At 45.2% G+C, this 19,586-nt stretch overlaps 1 long non-coding RNA gene across 1 annotated transcript; it reads left to right on the top strand.

Annotated features, from left to right (window-relative positions):
* The first annotated feature begins 3,635 nt into the window (after positions 1–3,635).
* On the top strand, positions 3,636–8,728 carry LOC144828977 (uncharacterized). The gene is made up of 3 exons (XR_013610568.1): positions 3,636–5,694; positions 6,264–6,380; positions 7,757–8,728. It is a non-coding gene; the product is annotated as an uncharacterized LOC144828977 (long non-coding RNA).
* The last annotated feature ends 10,858 nt before the right edge of the window (positions 8,729–19,586 follow it).

The raw sequence follows: 19,586 nt of genomic DNA, 5'->3' as shown, positions 1-19,586 counted from the left end.
GAGGCCTTGAGAGAATTCCTTCTTTTTCTCCCCCAGCCCCTCTTCTTCTGGTGGGAACCCTGACTACACTTTTGGGAGCCCTCCCCCAGATGCCTTCTCAGACACTCTGCTGACCCAGATGTCCGCCTCCTCGGCAAGCTTCTTAGGGTCAGTCAGCTAGCTATAAACCTGGTGTTGGTGCAGCTCTGGAAAACAAATATCTAGCATGTGCTCCTTCAAAATCAAGATGTACAGCTCAGAATAGTCCTCAGCCTTGCTGCCCCTCACTGCATTGCTAGCGTAATCAAGGATGTCCACTCATATTTATGGCGAGAGTTTGTGGCTGCCCCTGAACCTGTACCTATAGATCTCGGGGATCAACCCGAATTAACTAATAAGTATGGGCCCAATGGGGGTGTACTCTGTATGATCCTCTAACTTTATTGTCAGGAGTGTGTCCCCCCCCCCACCTTGGGCATATATCTCTACAAGCTACCCCCCAACGAACTCCTCAGGAACCTTGTGCACCCTTAGAGCCACCTGAAAGGTCGAGAACTGCTTGTCAGTGTCATCCTGCACAACAAAAGTGGGTATCAAATCCTTTGGGATGTGAACTCTCCCTTCTCCAGGAGACACTGTAGATACCTTGCCACTGCTACTGCTGGACTCCACTTGTATGGCCCATCTTGAACTTACCTCTACTCCTCCACCATCAGTCACCTGATGCCAAACCCGGGATTTGAACCCTGGTTGCCCACTGGACCACACTGGTTACATGTGTGTAGCCTATAAAATCTTCCCTATCTCATGGTCATCTTTTTCATGTGCAATGGAAGCCACAATCACGGACACCAGTGCCTGTCTGTTGGTTATAGATCATTCTGCAATGACCTACACTACCAAAGCGCTTTAGCATAATGGTATGTCTTGTGCCTCTGGTGGCACTGACTTTCACAGGACAAGGGTTCGAAACCTCCCAATGCGGTCATAGTATCCTATTGTGGTAATTTTTCAAACGGCTTTTATTTTCATTTGCTAAGGTAATTTTCACTTGGAAAAACAGAGAAGAAAATTGGCCACTCTTTTTGGCAAGTGTACCCTAAAATTACAAATCTTTCCCTCATGACCTTCCATCAATCTCCCTTTTTCCTAAGTAGGTTCAATGGGGACAAATTCTTATCTTCCTTTACCAATGTATTCATTCTTTGTCCTTTGAATTCGGTGTATTGTAGAGCATAATGTGGCCTTGGGAAGTAAAATTAAGCATAAAAATTTGAGGAAGGTGCTACATTGATAGTAAAATAGGTTGGATGGTAGTGATTTATCATTTTGGTGTTAGACAATATCTCAAATCTGGGGTTTGGTGGCAGTGAGATTGGCTAAAATAAAGGTCCAGTATGAGCGCTGACTAATGAAAAGATTAGTAAAGTTTGAGGTATGAGAAACTCCCTTTATTGGGTGCATCAAGAAGCTAGACCGGTTGTTTTCTTCATGAGGCAAAAAAGGGCAGAGTCAGGCCTTTGCTTCAGCGGGTCTGCATCATGCCAGCTGCAGCAGGTGAAGGGATGGAGCAGCAGAGCATGGCACAGGGCTGGGCTGGGTTGGGTTGGCACTGGGGTTACACACATACCCTTACTTCCTTTGGAAAACGCCCACGAACACCCAGGTTCTGTATAAAGGATGGCTGCAGGCAATGTGGGACCCTGCTAAATGAGGGTGACCTCCTCAAGTGCAGCCTTCGACTGGCAAAATACTTAGCTTAAGATATGTAGGTTGCTTTTGAATTTGACTGAAGACCATATGTCGGTGGCAGTATCATGTTGTAAGCCGGCGACCGTCTCAGAAGAAAATAAGCAAGGAGGACATTATGTGCAAAGGACATCCCTTTTCTCAGTTCCAATATTATGCTTGCTGCAGTTGCCGAGTAGCATTACTAGAGGGCAGCAGGATTAACATAAGAGCACACAGAGGCTCTTCTTCGGCTTTCTGACATACCTCATGTTCGTCTTGCAGGGCCTACAGAGTGGAGGACTGCGATGTCTGAGTAATGAGGAACGCTGGCCAATATTTGTGGTGAAGGGGGAATGTTTGGAATGTCAACATCAAGGTGAAAGTGTCAAAAATACTTGTTTCCGGAGTGATTGAGTGAGTGTGTCACATGTCTCTTTGAATGGACATGTAAGAGAAGAACAGCAGCTCCCTAGCCCACAGGTGGGAGAGGAAGCACTGATGAATACTTCCCTCAAATAAAAACACACCACCTCAAAGCTGACACGTGCGATATGATGCTTTGCAGGTATAAGGATTTGCCATGTCTGGTACATAAATATGCATGGTTAGTGAGGTTTTCCCCAGCATTTCAGTAGTGTGCCCTTTAGGAGTATCCTTAGGCCCGAAATGTCTGGCACTCCTTTGGGGGTATGAGGCCAAGAAAACCTTAGCGAAGCTTGCTCCAGTCATATGCAGGATTGGAAAATACTGGGGGTAAATTTACAGAGGGAGTCAGGCTGCACAACATTTGGTCACGGTTGCCTCTGACACCTTTTTTGACCTCTGAATACCACAATCTCATTACCCCTCAAATGTTCCCTCCTTGTAGCCCAGCTTTGGTCGTGCACCAAAGACGTTTCAATCCTTTGATTTACCTCAAACACCCGTCCTTTCTGCCCTCTATTCACATTCCGTCAGTTACCCAGCTGCTTCTGTCACTGTTCAGTCTCAAGTGACGGTTTTGATGCACATTGCTTACCGCTCTGTACAGCCCCTCGCAGCACACGTGGACTACACTTCATAAATACATGTTCTGCCCAACAGTAAGGCCTGGCCTTCCTTCTGTGAATTATCCCCCATAAGGAGGACAAATAAATTGAAGAGCACACTAAGCTCTGTACCGATGCTGCCAATCAATGAACTGCTGCCTATTTGCATGCCATGATTATTCTCTATGACCCATCCTACCAATTGCTACAGGTACCCTCGCCCTGCCCCATTCGTCTGCTCCACTGCCCCCTTTATTTAACAAATGTTAGTTTTTCTCAGATTTCATAGCTGGGATCTCTATACTGTCTGTTTGCAATAGAAATTTCCCAAGGGTCCCTATGACATGCCACACGGAGGGGAGAAGATCCAGTAAAATCTTGGGGAGTCCCGCCTGCAAAAATACCACCACATGCTCCTTGTTGTACCTTTCGATACCATAACCACAGTAGGATTGTATGGTGCCCCCTTTTGTTTGGTAATTTAAACTGTCACAAACCTATTCACCCCCCCTAGCCCCCCGTTGCCCCTATCATTTTTGGGGTACACCCAATAAGGCAGGATGGGAGCAATAACATCTAAGGATAGCCCCCCAATATTTCCCAGAAGCCATGTCATTCTGTGCCCCCATCACCCTACATAGTGCACCCCCAAAACTCCTTTAAATACTGCTCCCCTAAATGTGATTGCCCCCAAAATCAGAGTGTAAGGGGGGTGCAATGAATAAAAAATTGTTTCCCCACAAGTCTCAATCTCTGTATCCACCCCATCCATGGGCTAAGCAACAATTGCATGAGTGCCCAAAGTTGCCCCCACTCTGCTCACTCCTCCTGACTTGCGGAGTGCCCAAGGCCCCTACTCCATCTATGACCCCTTCTTAGTCACTGGGGCCTCAATCACTAACCCTTGCTCTCCTCCACACCTTTTAACCTGCACTCTGACCCCGCCCACCCAATCTGCCTAGGCTCCTCCTATATCCCCTCCTCACATGCTCCCACTTTTCACCTGTCACTGACCCTTGCTCTCACCACACCCACCTAAATTACCAATAACCCTGGGCAAAGTTCCCGTAGTCGTGCTATGCGAGGCTACGCGAAGTTGTACGAAAACTCTGCGACGCTACGTGTAGTTACACAAGCATGCGGAGTTGCCTGTTTTGGCACGCTCGCGTTGGCTAACGTATGCATGCGTATGCTCGCGAGATGTTATTGACGTTCGACAATGCGGATGACGTGTTTGGGGGAATTTTTGCGCAAACTTCAACACGCCGTCTCCAATCGGCGTGGCCATCTTGTTTTCCTATCTTTTGCATGGTTCTGGGGCCTGTTTTCCAATCCCTCTCCAATCTTTTCAATCCTTTGTTCTTTAAACTTGGTTTTCTGATCTTTTTTATTTATCTATCCCTCTCTGTCCCGGAGTCTATATTTTGCGTTTTATTTCTAGTTTTACTGCGTTTTTTTACTTTTCTACAGTTTTATATTACTTCCTTCTTTACTCTTCTACTTCTTCCCCTAACTTTATTCTTTCCTGCTAAATTTTCTTTTCAGCCCCCGCCCACCCAAGAACCATGGCTAAGGGAAAGGGAACCGGCTCCAAGGGCAAGGCGCCTGCGCCCAAGAGCCACCTGCCTTGCGGCAGACTGCGTCCACCAGGGGTGCAGGCCCGGTCCCTATTCAGCAAGGCGGAGGTGGCCGCCCTTGTGTTTTTTTAGCAGCAGCACCTCCCCTTGAGCTTGGCAGCAGGGCTGGCTCCCGGTACGCTACCCAGGAGCATCACCGCCAGTGGGTCGGGCAGTGTTTCGCTGCTCTGAGGTCCTGCGCACCCATAACCAGCTGACCCACCGGTGATCAGACATCTTTGACCGGGAGCTGGACCTGCTAGGTGTCGAGGTCGTGGGTCTTGGGGAGTAACTAATACTATTGGGTGTTCTCTAGACTGTGTTACTGTTTTCGCAAATATAATTTGTTTCCAAATAGCAAGAATGCTGCTGCTTACATTGCAGGTAAATTAAGTTTAAAAATCTTTAGTGATTGTTATTCTCCTAGACGCAGGTGCTCAGCGCTACTAATCTTGTTTGCAGCTTTGTGCTCGCTTGGGCTGATTATGTAAGAGTTTACTTTAGAGAACTTAAGTTAGGTAATGCTGGAGAGACTCTAGTCCTTCCTTTGTCCTCCTGTCAGTAAGATCGTGGTAGATAGGTAGTTTAGTTACTTAGTATTGGTAATTTTTAAGCGATCTGCATGACAGTGACACATCCTTTGTCACGTGACTCATGTCACGTGCTGCTGAGTTCTGCTTACTCCAGTCCTTTATTTTATTTTATATTCTTCTATAGCGCAAGAATAGACCCCCGGAGGGGTATCTCCGCGCTTTGCCAGTGAATAAGTCCTCAGATGTTAATTGGGGAGGAAAATGGAGCTTAGTAGAACCTTTTGTAGTTTGTTTAGTGAGTGAGTAATAGGATTAGCAGAATCTCAGCAGCAACCAACCAACATGTTGGTGTATGCAAAAATGTATGCACGTGTCCTCCATCTATGCATTTTTTAGGTCTAAAATAAATGGGAATGCAGAGTTAGTGAACAATTGGCCGGTCTGAATAGGTGGGCAAGGTCAGGTGGTACTTAGGCATAGTATTCTGGAATCAGAATGGAACACTGGATTAGTGTTCATAAATAATAGCTAGACGGTCCGCGAATCCCGAGATACTACCAGTCGATCAGATTAGATAGGTCAATTTTATTGCAATTGTTGTTTCCAAAAATGTTTTTTGAGCGTTTTAAAAAATATTTTATTTGTTACACACCAATCATCAATGTTTGTCTCTTTATTTATTATATCTTACAAGATCAGCACCCAGGGGCAAGAAGAAGGGGTTGGAGTCTGCGGGAGCAGCTGGAAAAGAACACCAGGCCCTGGACCAGGACTGCTCCTCCACCAAGGGCTCTGCTGCTGTCCCCAGTGAGTTTTCCTCCTGTTAATATTAATAATTATATTTCCCTAACTTTTACTGCATCTTATTTTTTCCGAAATATTATTTCCATTTCCTAATTCTATTTTACCAAATCTTTTCCAATCTAGACTATCTGTTTCTAAATTCTTGTTATCCCTGCCTCTACCTGCTTCTGCTCTGACTCTGTGTACTACTACAATATTATTAGTCTATCTGTAGCTAAGCCTGCCCAGTTGGCCACTCTTTATTTGTATTTAAAATGTTTTAAAATTCAGATTCACCAATAGCTCTAGCCACTGAGTCCAGTCCTTTGGGTTGTCCTCTTCTACTCTTCTTAATCTTGATAGGCTTTGACAATTCCCACCAACAAAATGCCCTACCAGATATTTTACTATTTTTGTTAGGATAGGACATAGTCCGACTAGTGTCTACTCTCTACTCTAGTACGCGGTTTGTACTAGTGATGTATGTGGAATATATATATGTATTTTAACTATTTTTTCAATCTTGCTAGTGAAAAAGAATAAATAGAGGAAGGCGTATATGGCATCTAAAAAATGTGTAATGTTTTTTCTAGGCGTACTGACCACCAGTGCCGGTTACAGCTGCGGGGCAGGCGACGCCAGCCAGAAGGGAGCAGCGGATGCGGCAGCTCCCACAGGGGTGGGTGAGGCATCAGCAGTTGTGGGCGGTGGTAAGTTATACTTGTATTCCTTACTTATTGACAATAGTTACACACTCGCTGCAAGGGTATACACTATGTTGAGAGAGTCTAAGTTGTTGTGAACAAAGGTTGACAAAGAAGACACCCTTTACTTAGCATTAGAGGCAAACAATAGCATTAGCGGTAGGAGTCGTTGAGTAACTAATGGCCTCTTCAACTCAGCTGGGAAAGTTTTATGGAGAAGACTAAGAGTCAGCGACCTTGATGGATGGGTTGAATGAAAAGGGAAAGAAGGATGGAATGAGGAAGGACGGGTGAGATGTAAATATATATGACTGGCAGAGAAAGATACGTGCCATGTGGGATGCATGCATAGATGGCTGATAGGAAGGAAGGAATCTGATGCATGGGTGGTTGAAGGATGGGTGGAAGGTGAAAGAGGAAAAGATGCCTGCCTGAGTGGATGAAACTGTATGGGTGATAGCAAGAATACTCCGGGTCAAACTCAAAGGCAAGGAAGGAAGGATGCATGGGTGGTGGTTTAAAAAAAATGTTTGTTATTGTTAAAACCAACTATGGTTTGTTGAGCGGTTAAGAAGAATGATAGACATGTTTACTTTGAATGGATGATGGCTGGATGGTTATCATCACATCATATTCATAGCATAGGTGAGAACTCACACTGGATAAACAGTCTTTGAAGAGAATGTAAAAGGAACCGCACCAGAGTAGCAAGCAAAGCCAAGGAGAATAGTAGTTGTATGTTGAGAATACTCCCTTGACTCACAGTAGTTTGCAAGCACAGCATATATTTTGTGTATGTATATTATCAAGTGCCTCCCTCTGACTCCGATGCCCACTCACTACCTATGTGAATTTATTTTCGACTGTTTCAGATTGGTTACTAACCAGTTGCACAATCAATCAAAACAAAGTACCTCATTTCATCCCATACATATATATATAACTAAATGACCATTTGGATAAGATATCATCTGCCTTGTTGTAGTAGGCAGGGTAAAAGTGAAATTGAGCAGTTGCCCTGGCCTTGATGTAACAGAGAGTATGTCCCGTACCACCTATAATAGAAAAAATAAGATGATTGTGTAGTCAGCTTCCCCACCTGCAGAGTGCAGAAAGTAGTAAATAAAAATAACGTGAGTCTGCATCACAAGTATAATGTTTGTCTTGAGCGCAAGCTGACTGAGCTGGCATGCCGACTGTACCAAGGTTACTTAATTTAGCTAAACAAGAGAGAAGAAGAAAACTGGTGTACTCGAGTCCATACTACCACAAATGTTATGTCCTGTGCTTGCTAGTGCTACTGTGCCACTATGTGTAGAATTAATATTGTGTTACTGTTTTGCTAACAGTATTACAACAGTCCTTTTTATTTTTTGATATAGGTACTCCTTCCCAACCAAAAAGACCAGACAGGAAGGAGTTGGCAGCCATGGCCGGGCGCCGGAAGCTTGAGGCCATTCAGAATGAGTATCAGCGGCTGGTGGCTTTGGCGGAGGAGGAGGCAGCATCAGCTGCAGCCTCCTCCAATGCCCTAGGCCCCAACCAGGCCCCTGGCCCTCGAGTGGTATGGCGCCAAGGTCTGGCTGCCTCCCGCTGCACTACATCCAGCACTGCTGCCCCCCATGTAGATGCAATTGCCGAGCCTTTAAGCGCTGCATGCTTCTCCGAATGGCGCACCTAGAGGAGCAGGTAAAGGCGGTCCTTAAGAGACAGCAAGCCCTCCGATAGACTGAGATCCCATTGTATTGCCCCTTTTTTATGGTGGGTGGGCATTGGGCTACGTTGGGGAAAAGTTGGCGTTCATTATTTATTATGGACAATTTTGGAATTCAACGTCACGCGCATTGTTTGGACTTTTTGGACATTTGTTGGAGTTAGGGAGACGGGTGGGTCAGGTGTTGTGGGATTTTTTACAATAGTTTATTTTGGTAGGGGATTAAATGATATTTATACTTAAACTTTGCATACGATGTAAATGTTTTGTGGGGGGTTACTCTTTTACATCAGATGGTTTCGTTCCTTTGCTGCTGCAAAATATTCTGCCAATTTTGTGATGCACGAACAGATAGATGAGGTACCCTCACTGAGTGACTTGTCCTACTAATACTGTCAGTCTCTCCTCCTAGTCAATGCAGTCTGCCACTGAACTCAAGCGTGTGGGTGAGTGAATTAATGAACCAATTAATTTCAATTATTAATTATGCCTCCCCCAAACTTCTTCTCTTACCTGTGATTGATGTTTAAACTTAGGCACAGCGATGGCTGGTTATAGTGATGATGGTTTGGTTTCCCAAGATGCCATGGTTGTGGTGGTAGTAATAGACACTGGCAGTAGCATTTGCAAAAAAAGAAAATAAGACAGTCACCTGAGAGAGGCTCTGGAAGGAGTGGTAGAACGAAGTACAGTACACAAGAAGACTGCCAAACAATAAACCATAATAATGCTGATTAGCAATGCTAAAGTAAAATAAAACATAATGGTGGTGGGGATAGCCTAGTACAACAAGTTACAAACGGTAGTTGTGTTGAGTCACTCTACACAAGCGTAACCTTTAGTGCTGTAAAAGGAGGATGATGAATCCAATCAATGCCGTCACTTAATGATGGATTATGTTCCTTTGGAAAAAAATTGACTTGCAAATATATACTGAGCATGAATGGGCAAGCGGAAGAAGAAGATCCTCGCCCTGCTTTCACATTGAATTAGTGTTGGTCTCACCACATCTACCCTAGAAAGTTTGTGATCAATTATTGGTGTAAATTTAATTTAGTCACACCTCAATATAAATTACACCCGGGGGGGAGAGGGTTAGGGTATGATGAAGGGGTATTTGAGGGAAAGGTTTGACAAAGGCAAACGGTACAAATGGACAACAACAACAACACACACAATCTTGGCAGACGACCATCATATTCATAAATCTGTTAAGGGAGAAAAAGAAAATACATGCATGATGATGACTTGATGGTTAATGATGAGTAGTACTTACTAACTAGACCACTAGACAGTACAGGGCAGCAGTATATTATTAATTATTATTATGCTATTTGCTTTGACTGTTGCCCTCATAGAGAGAGGGACCCAAAATACATACATTTTATGTTCTGTTGTACCAGGCTTCCTTTTAAAGCTAGCAAAGAAAATAAAAAATAGCTGTAGGGATCAATAAGCCAAGAGCAACAATAACAACAACAACAACACACAGTGGTAATGATTGAAGAAAAAAAATGAATCAAATTATTTAAAAGATGATACTAAAGTTACTGTATGATCCTGGTCAAATTGGGGAGTTGCACCTCAGCATTCCTCTTGGTCCTCCCTTCCATGGATGATGCATCTGTCAATCTTGGGTGCCACTGCCTGCCTGGTGGATGCGGATTGGTAGGTGAATGTGAGTTATTTTTCTCTGTTTAGCACAGGGTAAAAGCCGACCGGTAAGTGTAGAAGGAGAACAAAGGGGATAGTGAAAAATCAAGGAAGAAAAAAAAAGCATAAATTACGGAGGAGTGAAAACACTTTCAGAGGCGGCATGGCTAAATCATGTCTACTCTGTTTCCAGCATTAACCTACAACGGCAACAGGACAGAGCAGGCCCACAGTGCCCACCCAACCTCCACTTAGCTTAGATTTTGAGTGAACCAGACAGAGCCCACATATACAGCAACATAGCATTTTCCAAAGTAAGTAACTAAATCAATACACAGCTGTCAGTCATACCACTACTACAGTTGTGAGGCTCGTGAGTCTAATCCATCACTACACAGACATGTAGGTCTGCTGTGGTTGTTCTTGACTTGTTTACCTTTTATGCCATTCATGAAAAACGCCCTGAGTTGTTCCATCAATCATCTCCGATCATACTGACTGACTGCGAAGATACTTTGTCACTGTGGTCATCATTATGGTGTTGTCCAACTCAGTATGCAGTGTGAGTGAGTCCAGATTCCATATTCAAAAATGCAATGAATCGGCCTGCAGTAGAAGTACAATTTTGTTATTAAACAACAAGAAGGGAAACATTGACTTGAGTCACTTTTAGTGTGTTGATATACTAGTACACTTTGACTTTACAAGACAACAACAACACAAACGCCATTCACTCAAAGTCAGCGTCCAATGCATGCCATTCATTACCTGTTCCTTCTCATCTTAAGTTAAGGGGCAGTCTTTCTCGGCTCGGAAAGGAGGATAGCTATAGTAATCATGTTGTAATTTTGTTCCACTTATTTTGGAGAGACTCGACGATGCAACATTTCTTGTACTATTCTCCATCCAATGTCTGGCTTGAGGGAAATGGATTTAGGGCGAGTCAGGAGGATGGAGCAAGACTCACAGGTGTGGACTAAAATGCACACAGCTGCAACTCCAATATGGCAATAAAAAGAGAAGACCGTGGTGATGGATTTATTGTGATTTGAACCAGAAGGACAGAGACACACACAAATATTTAAAGTAAACAAGGAAGAAAGAAAGTAACAAGTTGAAAACTCTGGTGGTTTGACCAGAAGTAGTTCATCTAACACACTACTTCTGTTACCTAAGTCGCTGTCCTCATCTTCCTGCTATGTTTAATGTATTTTGTACTCCGGTGGTATAAAGTGCTGATTTATTTTGATCATGGTTAACCTCTCCACGTTTTTGGGCGAGAGACTGGTCCAATTCAATGTTGCAATTGTACCAGCAGCACTGAAAACACGCTCAGAAGAGATACTTGCGACAGGGCAAGCCAGATAGTGTATCACCAGTGTGCTGAGGACTGGCCATAGGTGCCTTTTCCCATACCAAAACACCAATAGGTTTTGATCAATGTAGACCTCTGTTGGGTCATCCAGATAGGCCTGAACCATCCGCTCAATGGTCTCCTTTGCCTTTGCATCAGCACTGGACCTAACACGCCTTTGCTGTAGATACCAATCCTGTGCCGATTTTACTGGGGCTGATGATCCTGTTCTTGCTGTGGTTGATAGTTTGGTGACTGCTGTGAGCCAAACTCATTGCCCTCAGGCTCTGAAGTTAAACTTGACACCAGATGCCCTGCTGCAGTACTTGTGGATTGGTGTTGCAGGTCTTTAATTACCAGCCCTTCTTTTTCCAAGCCACTGGCTGACTCCACTATCCAAGTTTTGTACTGGGCATCATCCACTTCTGAAAAAGGAATTAATGTCCTAGTGTTCAGTGCTGATTTATACCATGGATCCAGAATTGTGGCAGAATTGTTAAGTTTGTCTGACACAATCTTAGTTTGCACCCTAGTATTTTCAGCTAAGCGATGGGCTCCACCAACTCATATGCTTCATTTTTCTTCCTCCACACCTTCGTACGTGTCAGACACCACCTTCGGCTATTGCTCTAGCATGTGCAACAATGGGATAGCTTGGCCCATAGTACAATCCTCCTTGCTCACTTCATGTGTGAAGAGCTTGAAAGGAAGTAGCATCTCTGTCAGGCATTTAACTAGACACCATTGGTCCAGCTCAATGATCATGCCATTCACAGTAGCATCCCCTCTTTGTATGACACATTCATTGATTGGTCTGTACTGCTCAAACAGACGTTCAAGCATGTAATAAGTTGAGTTCCAACATGTTGGCACCTCCTGGATGAGTGCGTTGACTGGCATTCTATGTTCATGTTGAATGATCCTCCACTGCTTCTGGGCTTTAAAAGAATGGCTGAAATGTGTGCATATTCTTCTGCAGGTGGTCAGTAGGTTGCTGACTCGGTATTCTTTTTTCAGGATGTCTTGAACAATGTTGTTAATGCAGTGCGCCAAACACAGGACGCTGAAATAGCCACCATCGCTCATGGGCTTAACTATATTACTGCCATTGTCCATAGCAACAAAACCAATGTTAAGCCCTCTTGGGTGCAGCCATTCAAAGACCTTGCTGTTAAACTCTTCCAAAATGTTTGCTGTTGTATGAGATTTCTCCATGGCAAACATGGCTACAGTTGCATGTTTACGAGTGGTATTAAAAATCTCAGCAGTGTCAACAACAACACCTGCTGCAATTATCTTTTCTCTAACACCCACAAAAGAGATCCAGTTTGCAGTGATGCACATGTAATCAGAGGCTTGGCAACTTGTCCACATGTCTGTTGTCAGGTGGATATTGTGAACAGCACTCGGCTGCAAAGCTTTTGCAATTAATTCCAGCACGTCGTGATGTAGTGCTCGAACAGCAACTCTGGCAAAATGGGACCAGCTGGAAACCTTCCATTTTGGAAAGATGGCTGTCACAAATTCCAGAAAACCCACCCCTTCCACAAAAGAAAAAGGGGGAAGGTCCAGTGCTAACATTTTCACCAGCTTCGCATTGTACAAACGTGCCATTGGGTGGTTGCGTTCACTGCCTCTCCGATCTAAACACGCTGACAATGGTAGGCTGGATTTTTTTCCTTTCTGGTGCCACTGATGCAGGTGACTTCTTGAACCCAGATTTTGTGAGGCTCAATGACGCATTTTTTTTTTTGTGCGGTACTCTTGTGTTGGAGTCTCAAGCTCAGCCTGACTCTTACTACTGTGCCACTGAGATGTTGCTGAGGATGATGACGATGTGGGCGGTAGTGCACTGCTGGGGACAGAGCTACTTTGTGTACCTGAGAAAATGTCTCCCTCTTGTTCACCTCCCACCGCGATCATATCTTCTTCTACTTCTTCATCCACACCACCAGCAATGGGTGCAGTTTTACTTTTTTCTTTGCTTTTAAGGTGTTTCTCTCACTGGATCAAGTGGTGTTTTTTAGATGTATTGTTTGGTCTCCAGGACCATAGTTAGTACCAAGTTTACCCAGACTAACACTCTGTCGACAAATTGAGAATATAGCAATGTTCTCCTCCTTACTGCTAACCGTAAAGAAGTCCCAAACTGGGGAGGTGAACTTTCTTGTGCTGCTGGAGGTGCCTCTTGCAATGCAGGATGAACTGGAGGGTGTGCCTGGAATTTGACTCTGTGCAGTTACAGTATCACTACCTACTGAGGTGGTGGTTGTGCTGAATGTAGGTCCCTGCCGGGCCTTTGCAAATGCAAATAGGGAAGCTGGAGGTGGTGTTGGTGTTACCTGTTTTAGTGTTATCCATGCCACATCCCTCACATCAATTTGGGATGGGGTAATAATGTTGTTCTCCATCTCACTGGGGCGGGAGTGATGTTCATGATGACTGGCTCGTTATCATTCTCCTCCTCTACATCTACCTCCATAACTCTGAGGCTTTCTGGAACCTTCCTTTTCCCTAGCCTTGTTCTGTGGCGTGCCTCGCTCTCAGACTGAGATGATGGCTTCCAAGTGGCATCTAGATCATCAGAAGTGGGCTTGAAGAAGTTGATGGACTAACCCTCCTTTTTCTTGCTTGGGATCTGGAAGGCAATGGATCTTCTGAAAGAGTGGCTTGCTCTTCTTCTTCTGCAGGAAGCTTGATTTCCTGAACTGCCCCTACTTCGGGAGGAACAACTACTATTGTGGGCGGTGGTTGCGACTGTTGTTGCGGCTGTTGTTGCCCACTTATCTGCTTAGTATCCTCCTGTGTTGACTACGTACTACTTTACGATAACAATAAGTCAATTTCAACATCACTGCTCGTTGGTTTTTGCACAATTAGACTGGCTACATCTGCGACACTCATGGGCTTGGGCCTAGGTTGGTGGGGTGGGCCCACTGATAGGGAGGTGCTGCTCCCAGCTTCCTCCCTGGACACTGCTGCTGCAGGCTTAATTTTTGGTTTCCCAAAAAACAACCGGGTGGCACACCAGTCTTGGTAAGTGCCACTTCTTCTGTTCCTTCTACTCACTGCCAACTTTCTTGGTACTGGAGGGCCTGCTACCTTTCTTTGGGGCCATCTTCTTCAGATGTCAGCAGGACGCAGTTACATGAGTTGCAGAGATGTCTGTGGTCATACATCACGTGACGTCGTGCGCAGCAGGACTTCTGTCTGATGATGATGATGACACCTCCTCCTCAGTCTTTTGTGCACCTAAAAGCAAAGAAGCCAGAAGAACATCAGTGAAATGTTGCATTTGTTGTTGTGGTTCAATTACTACTAGTACAAACAAACAATTATATTATATAACTTAGTGTGCGGTGGGCACACTTGTTAGTGTTATAATAACTTATATTTTAAAATGTTATTAACTCAGTTATTACAAAAAACAAAACAATAGTGTAGTCATTTGTGAGACTTTGACAACAAGGGCTTTCATTATATACTGTTTACACTCAGGAAGGATAGGAAAGAAGAACAAAAATACAAATGTGATGGAAGTGGAACCTGTTTGGCATTAATTTGCGCATCACGTAATTCAGGGAGCTGCAGCTGCCAAAGGGGATGGAAGCCGTAATCCAAGAGGAACAAATTAATAACATGTAGGCCTATATGGGGACTGCTTTTTGACTCGGAGTGGGGCACAGAGGGGGGCTCCAAACTCACCTGCTATCCCGGATCTTTGCTGGGCACTGCCCTATCGCTGGGTCCCTGACGCTGTGGTTTCCCCCGCCGCCGAGCTGGTGACATCGCTCGGACGCGGAGCGGGGTGGAAACTACAGCTCCCAGCCTGCCCTGGGAGGTCAACACGCCCACTTCCTGAACAGCGCGCCTGGAGGCGCTTAAATCCCGACAGCTTCCACGGAGGAGCGGGGACTGCTTTTTGACTCGGAGTGGGGCACAGAGGGGGGCTCCAAACTCACCTGCTATCCCGGATCTTTGCTGGGCACTGCACTATCGCTGGGTCCCTGACGCTGTGGTTTCCCCCGCCGCCGAGCTGGTGACATCGCTCGGACGCGGAGCGGGGTGGAAACTACAGCTCCCAGCCTGCCCTGGGAGGTCAACACGCCCACTTCCTGAACAGCGCGCCTGGAGGCGCTTAAATCCCGACAGCTTCCACGGAGGAGCGGGGACTGCTTTTTGACTCGGAGTGGGGCACAGAGGGGGGCTCCAAACTCACCTGCTATCCCGGATCTTTGCTGGGCACTGCACTATCGCTGGGTCCCTGACGCTGTGGTTTCCCCCGCCGCCGAGCTGGTGACATCGCTCGGACGCGGAGCGGGGTGGAAACTACAGCTCCCAGCCTGCCCTGGCAGGTCAACACGCCCACTTCCTGAACAGCGCGCCTGGAGGCGCTTAAATCCCGACAGCTTCCTCCGCGTCGCGGACGCGCGCGGGCGGTGCCGGGCGGAGCCCGGGCAGAGGGCGGGCCATCTGCGGCCTGAGGAGGCCGGGCCTGGCCAACCCCCCTTGGAATGGAATTCTAACCAGAGGGGAACGGACTTAAGGTATAAATTTCCTTTTGCCTATTGACTTCTTCATCCCCCTTACAGACCTCTCCAAGCTGTTACAGTAGCGGATTTGATGAACTACTCCTGGGGGAGGAGATATTGCTTCAGTGTCCACATTAAAAAGCTGGTTCGCTATGAACTGCAAGGGGGCTATTAGAAATATAGACATTCAGAATAATTCACTTAGGGGAACAATGGATTATTACATTAAGAGCTCTGTTCTCCCTATTGCTCGTGAACTAGAGAGGATTGAGAGCTCGGTAGTTATGGATAGTTCTCCGAGTGTTTGTTTGTCTCCGCAGACTCCCGATACGACCCAAGCATTTTCACTACTGGAGGAGCTAAATAACATGTGCAGATCCTCATATGCACCTGTGTCATTAGAAGGTTCTCAATCTAGAGCTCCCATTTCCCCTATACCAATAATTAGCCCTAGGACTAGATCACCATCTCAATCTATCCAAACCTCACAGGCTACCCCTCATGTAACACGCCCAAAGGAAAATTCACACAGCGCTGCTGCTACTCAGGTCCCCTCCATCCAGGTCTCCCCCGCTAAAAGGAAGAAGGATGGGGTTCGAAATTCGGGGAGGCAGACCAAACAACCAACATTATCCACAAAATCCCCACTCCCTAATACTCCTAGCACTGTAAAATCTAAAGAATCTACCAACGCCACCTTATTGGCCTCGTTTGAAATTCTGATAAAATCCATAATTGCTCCGTTAATTGACAAAATGACCAGCTTAGGGGATAGACTTTTAGGGGTTGAGGAAGCAATCAAGGCAAATTCACTATTTTTAAGAACCAAGGCAGGACCCAATCAGCCACCATGTACCTCTCGTCCACCACGTCCAGGCCCCACAGAAATATCCTACCCCACCACACAAAGCAAGACCATTCACAAACAACCAGTAACCCCATATAGTAGAAACTCAAACATCTCGAAGGCAGTCACATCTTCACAGAGCTCCCAGTCTAGTAAAGGGCCAAACGAAAAAATGCCACCCCACAAGGGAATAGAGGTCAATTCCGACAATGCGCCCCAAAAAACCAAACACCTAAATTTGCCACCGGAGGCCGCTCCTTTCGTGTGCGTCATCTCAGGTGTACCAGAACTCCCACTGGGGAAATACAAACACAATCAAGAGCTAAGAAATAAGGTAGTATTTTGGCTAACCAAAAATAGATCTCTCCCACCCAACATTGATGGTACTATACTTAGCGTCAGAAGGGTGGGCTGGTTAGGACCTCTCCCGAAATATACTGCGGGTGATCTGGTACTTGTCAAATTCAGGAACAGGCATGTCGTCTCATATCTTCAATCTCGACAGCCTCAGCTAGGAGATGGACCTATATCCACTTGGAGTTTAACTGATTTCTATCCCAGAATTTTCCATCCTCTGTCGTATTGCCAAAAAGAACATAACAGCCTTTGGAGGGCCAGAACTGGTCATGTCTTGAGTGGCCGATTTACTCCCACATTTAATTAACTCATCTTACTCTCCTGTTCTTAATGTTTAGTTGATTTATTTTATTGATTCAATCTTTGTTTAACACATGTCACTTTTTATAAAATGGAACCTATTCATGTAATTGTTTTATTTTTGTTCTCTGTACTGTACATGCTTTTATGAAACGTTTTTACTTTTCGAATAAAGCTAATTGAATTGAATTGAATATGGCAACATCTGCACACTACTAAACTAAAACTACCACCACAAAATGGCCACCAGCCACATGGTCACTCACAGTCACAACAAGCAGGAGGCCTGGAAAACAATGAACTCAAACAGGCCTATAATTAATGGCCAGGTAAAGGGGGCATGCTAAACAACACAGCTTTAATGGAAAAATACAAAACCGAAAATCCACAGGGCTAAACAAGATTTGCAAGTTACACAACAACAACCACACCACACACACACACATTCAACAAAGACATTTATTTAACACACACCAAAAAAAGTGAAATAAGCCCCAAAAAACACATTTTGCAATTCAATCCAATGCCATCCATGCCCTAAATGATGTTTATATTCAACAGACGCCACAGAAACAGTTGCTTCATGCACCCATGAGTAGCTCTGTGTCTACTGGCTGAAATGCCACTATTGGCAGACTAGGCCACACGCTTGCAGGCCTATGGCAAAAGCACACTGGCTGGCTCCCCAAAATGGCCACCAGCCACATGGCCAGGCCACCCACAACAACAAGAAAGGGAAGACAAACAATGCAGGGGTATGGCAAAAGCACACTGCCTGGCTTCACAAAATGGTCGCCAGCCACATGGCCAGGCCACAACAACAGCAAGCATAGGCCAAGAGAAACAAAGGAAAGACATGCAGGCCTTTATGGCAAAAACAGCACACTACTAAACTACCACCATAAAATGCCCACGAGCCACATGGTCACTCACAAGCAGGAGGCCTGGAAAACAATGAACTCAAGCAGGCCTATAATTAATGGCCAAGCAAAGGAGGCATGCTAAACAACACAGCTTTAACGCAAAAATGCTAAAACGAAAATCCACAGGGCTAAACAAGGTTTGCAAATTACACAACAACAACCACACCACAAACACAACCAACAAAGGCATTTATTTAACACACACCAAAAAAAGTGAAATACGCCCCACAAAACACATTTTGCAATTCAATCCAATGCCATCCTTGCCCTAAAGGATGTTTAAATTCAACAGACACCACATAGACAGTTATTTCATGCACCCATGAGTAGCTCTCTGACTACTGGCTACCCACTATAAATTTTTTTTAAACTGATGAAAAGTACAAAAAAATATTTGCAACTTGCAATGCCCCAATCAAACTAACAAAACCAATTCTCCAACTTACTTGTAAAATCTCAAATCCAAAGCTCCTAATCCAAAGGAAAAATGAACAGGACATGGACAAAACACTGTGAGGAGCCTGCTGGACAGGAACAGGAAGTTGGAGACTCTGGGACACGTTCTTCCCCTTAAAAAAAAAAAAAAGAAAAAGGACTCCTTGCTCAAAAAAGTACTGCCAAATGTCAATCTGAGGAGTTTTTTTCATCCAAATCATCATTTTCGAGACGGTTTTATGCTGCTCGAGAGATATTCTTCTCAAGATTGAAATTTCTGCATGTTCGGCACTGCGAGCTTCACCGAACTTCCATCGGATGTCCAATGGCGTGTCTGAATGACGTGTCCGCGATCGCACACTCTCGCGGGATCATGCAGCCGGCTACCAAAATCTCGTGGTGCACGCGAACGGATAGGAAATCTAGTCGGCGAATGCAGGGATCCCGGTAAGTCGCTACCCCACGCGCGAAAACGCATTTTGAAAGCGCGAACAAGGAAACAACTCCGCAGAGTTGCCCAAATCCGCAAACAGAGCAGATTTTAATGCCCACACTTAATTACCAACCCCTCTGCAATGCACTATTTACCAGGCATGCCTCCACTCTTAAACTGCACACATGCATGTTTTACTTACCAATTGTCCAGGAGGGCCCACCTCCAACTTACCTCTGCTCCGCCACCATCAGTCACCTGGTGCCGAATCCGGGTTGTCTAGCTGGAAGTCAGGAACTTACCCACTGGACCACACTGGTTGCTATGTCAGTAGCCTATCAAATTGTCCCTATATCATGGTCATACTTTTTATGTGCAATGGAAGCCACAGGCTTGTATGTTGCTTATAGTTACTACTGCAGTGGTCTAGAGCACCAAGGAGCTTTACCTCAGTGGCAAGTCTTGTGCCTTTTGGTCGCATAGGCTCTCACAGGACAGGAGTTTGGATCCTGCCAATGCTCTCAACACATCCTAAGGTGGTAACATATTAAATGTGTGCTTTATTTTCACATTGAAAAATAGAGAAGAAAAGTGGCCACTCTTTTTGACATGTGCGGCGCCCCAAAATTTCAAATCTTTTCCCTCGTGACCTCTCACCAACCCC

Source organism: Lissotriton helveticus, chromosome 4_1 (assembly GCF_964261635.1).
Source record: "Lissotriton helveticus chromosome 4_1, aLisHel1.1, whole genome shotgun sequence".
Taxonomy (NCBI): Eukaryota; Metazoa; Chordata; class Amphibia; order Caudata; family Salamandridae; genus Lissotriton; species Lissotriton helveticus.
This window is presented reverse-complemented; position numbering and strand designations above follow the sequence as displayed.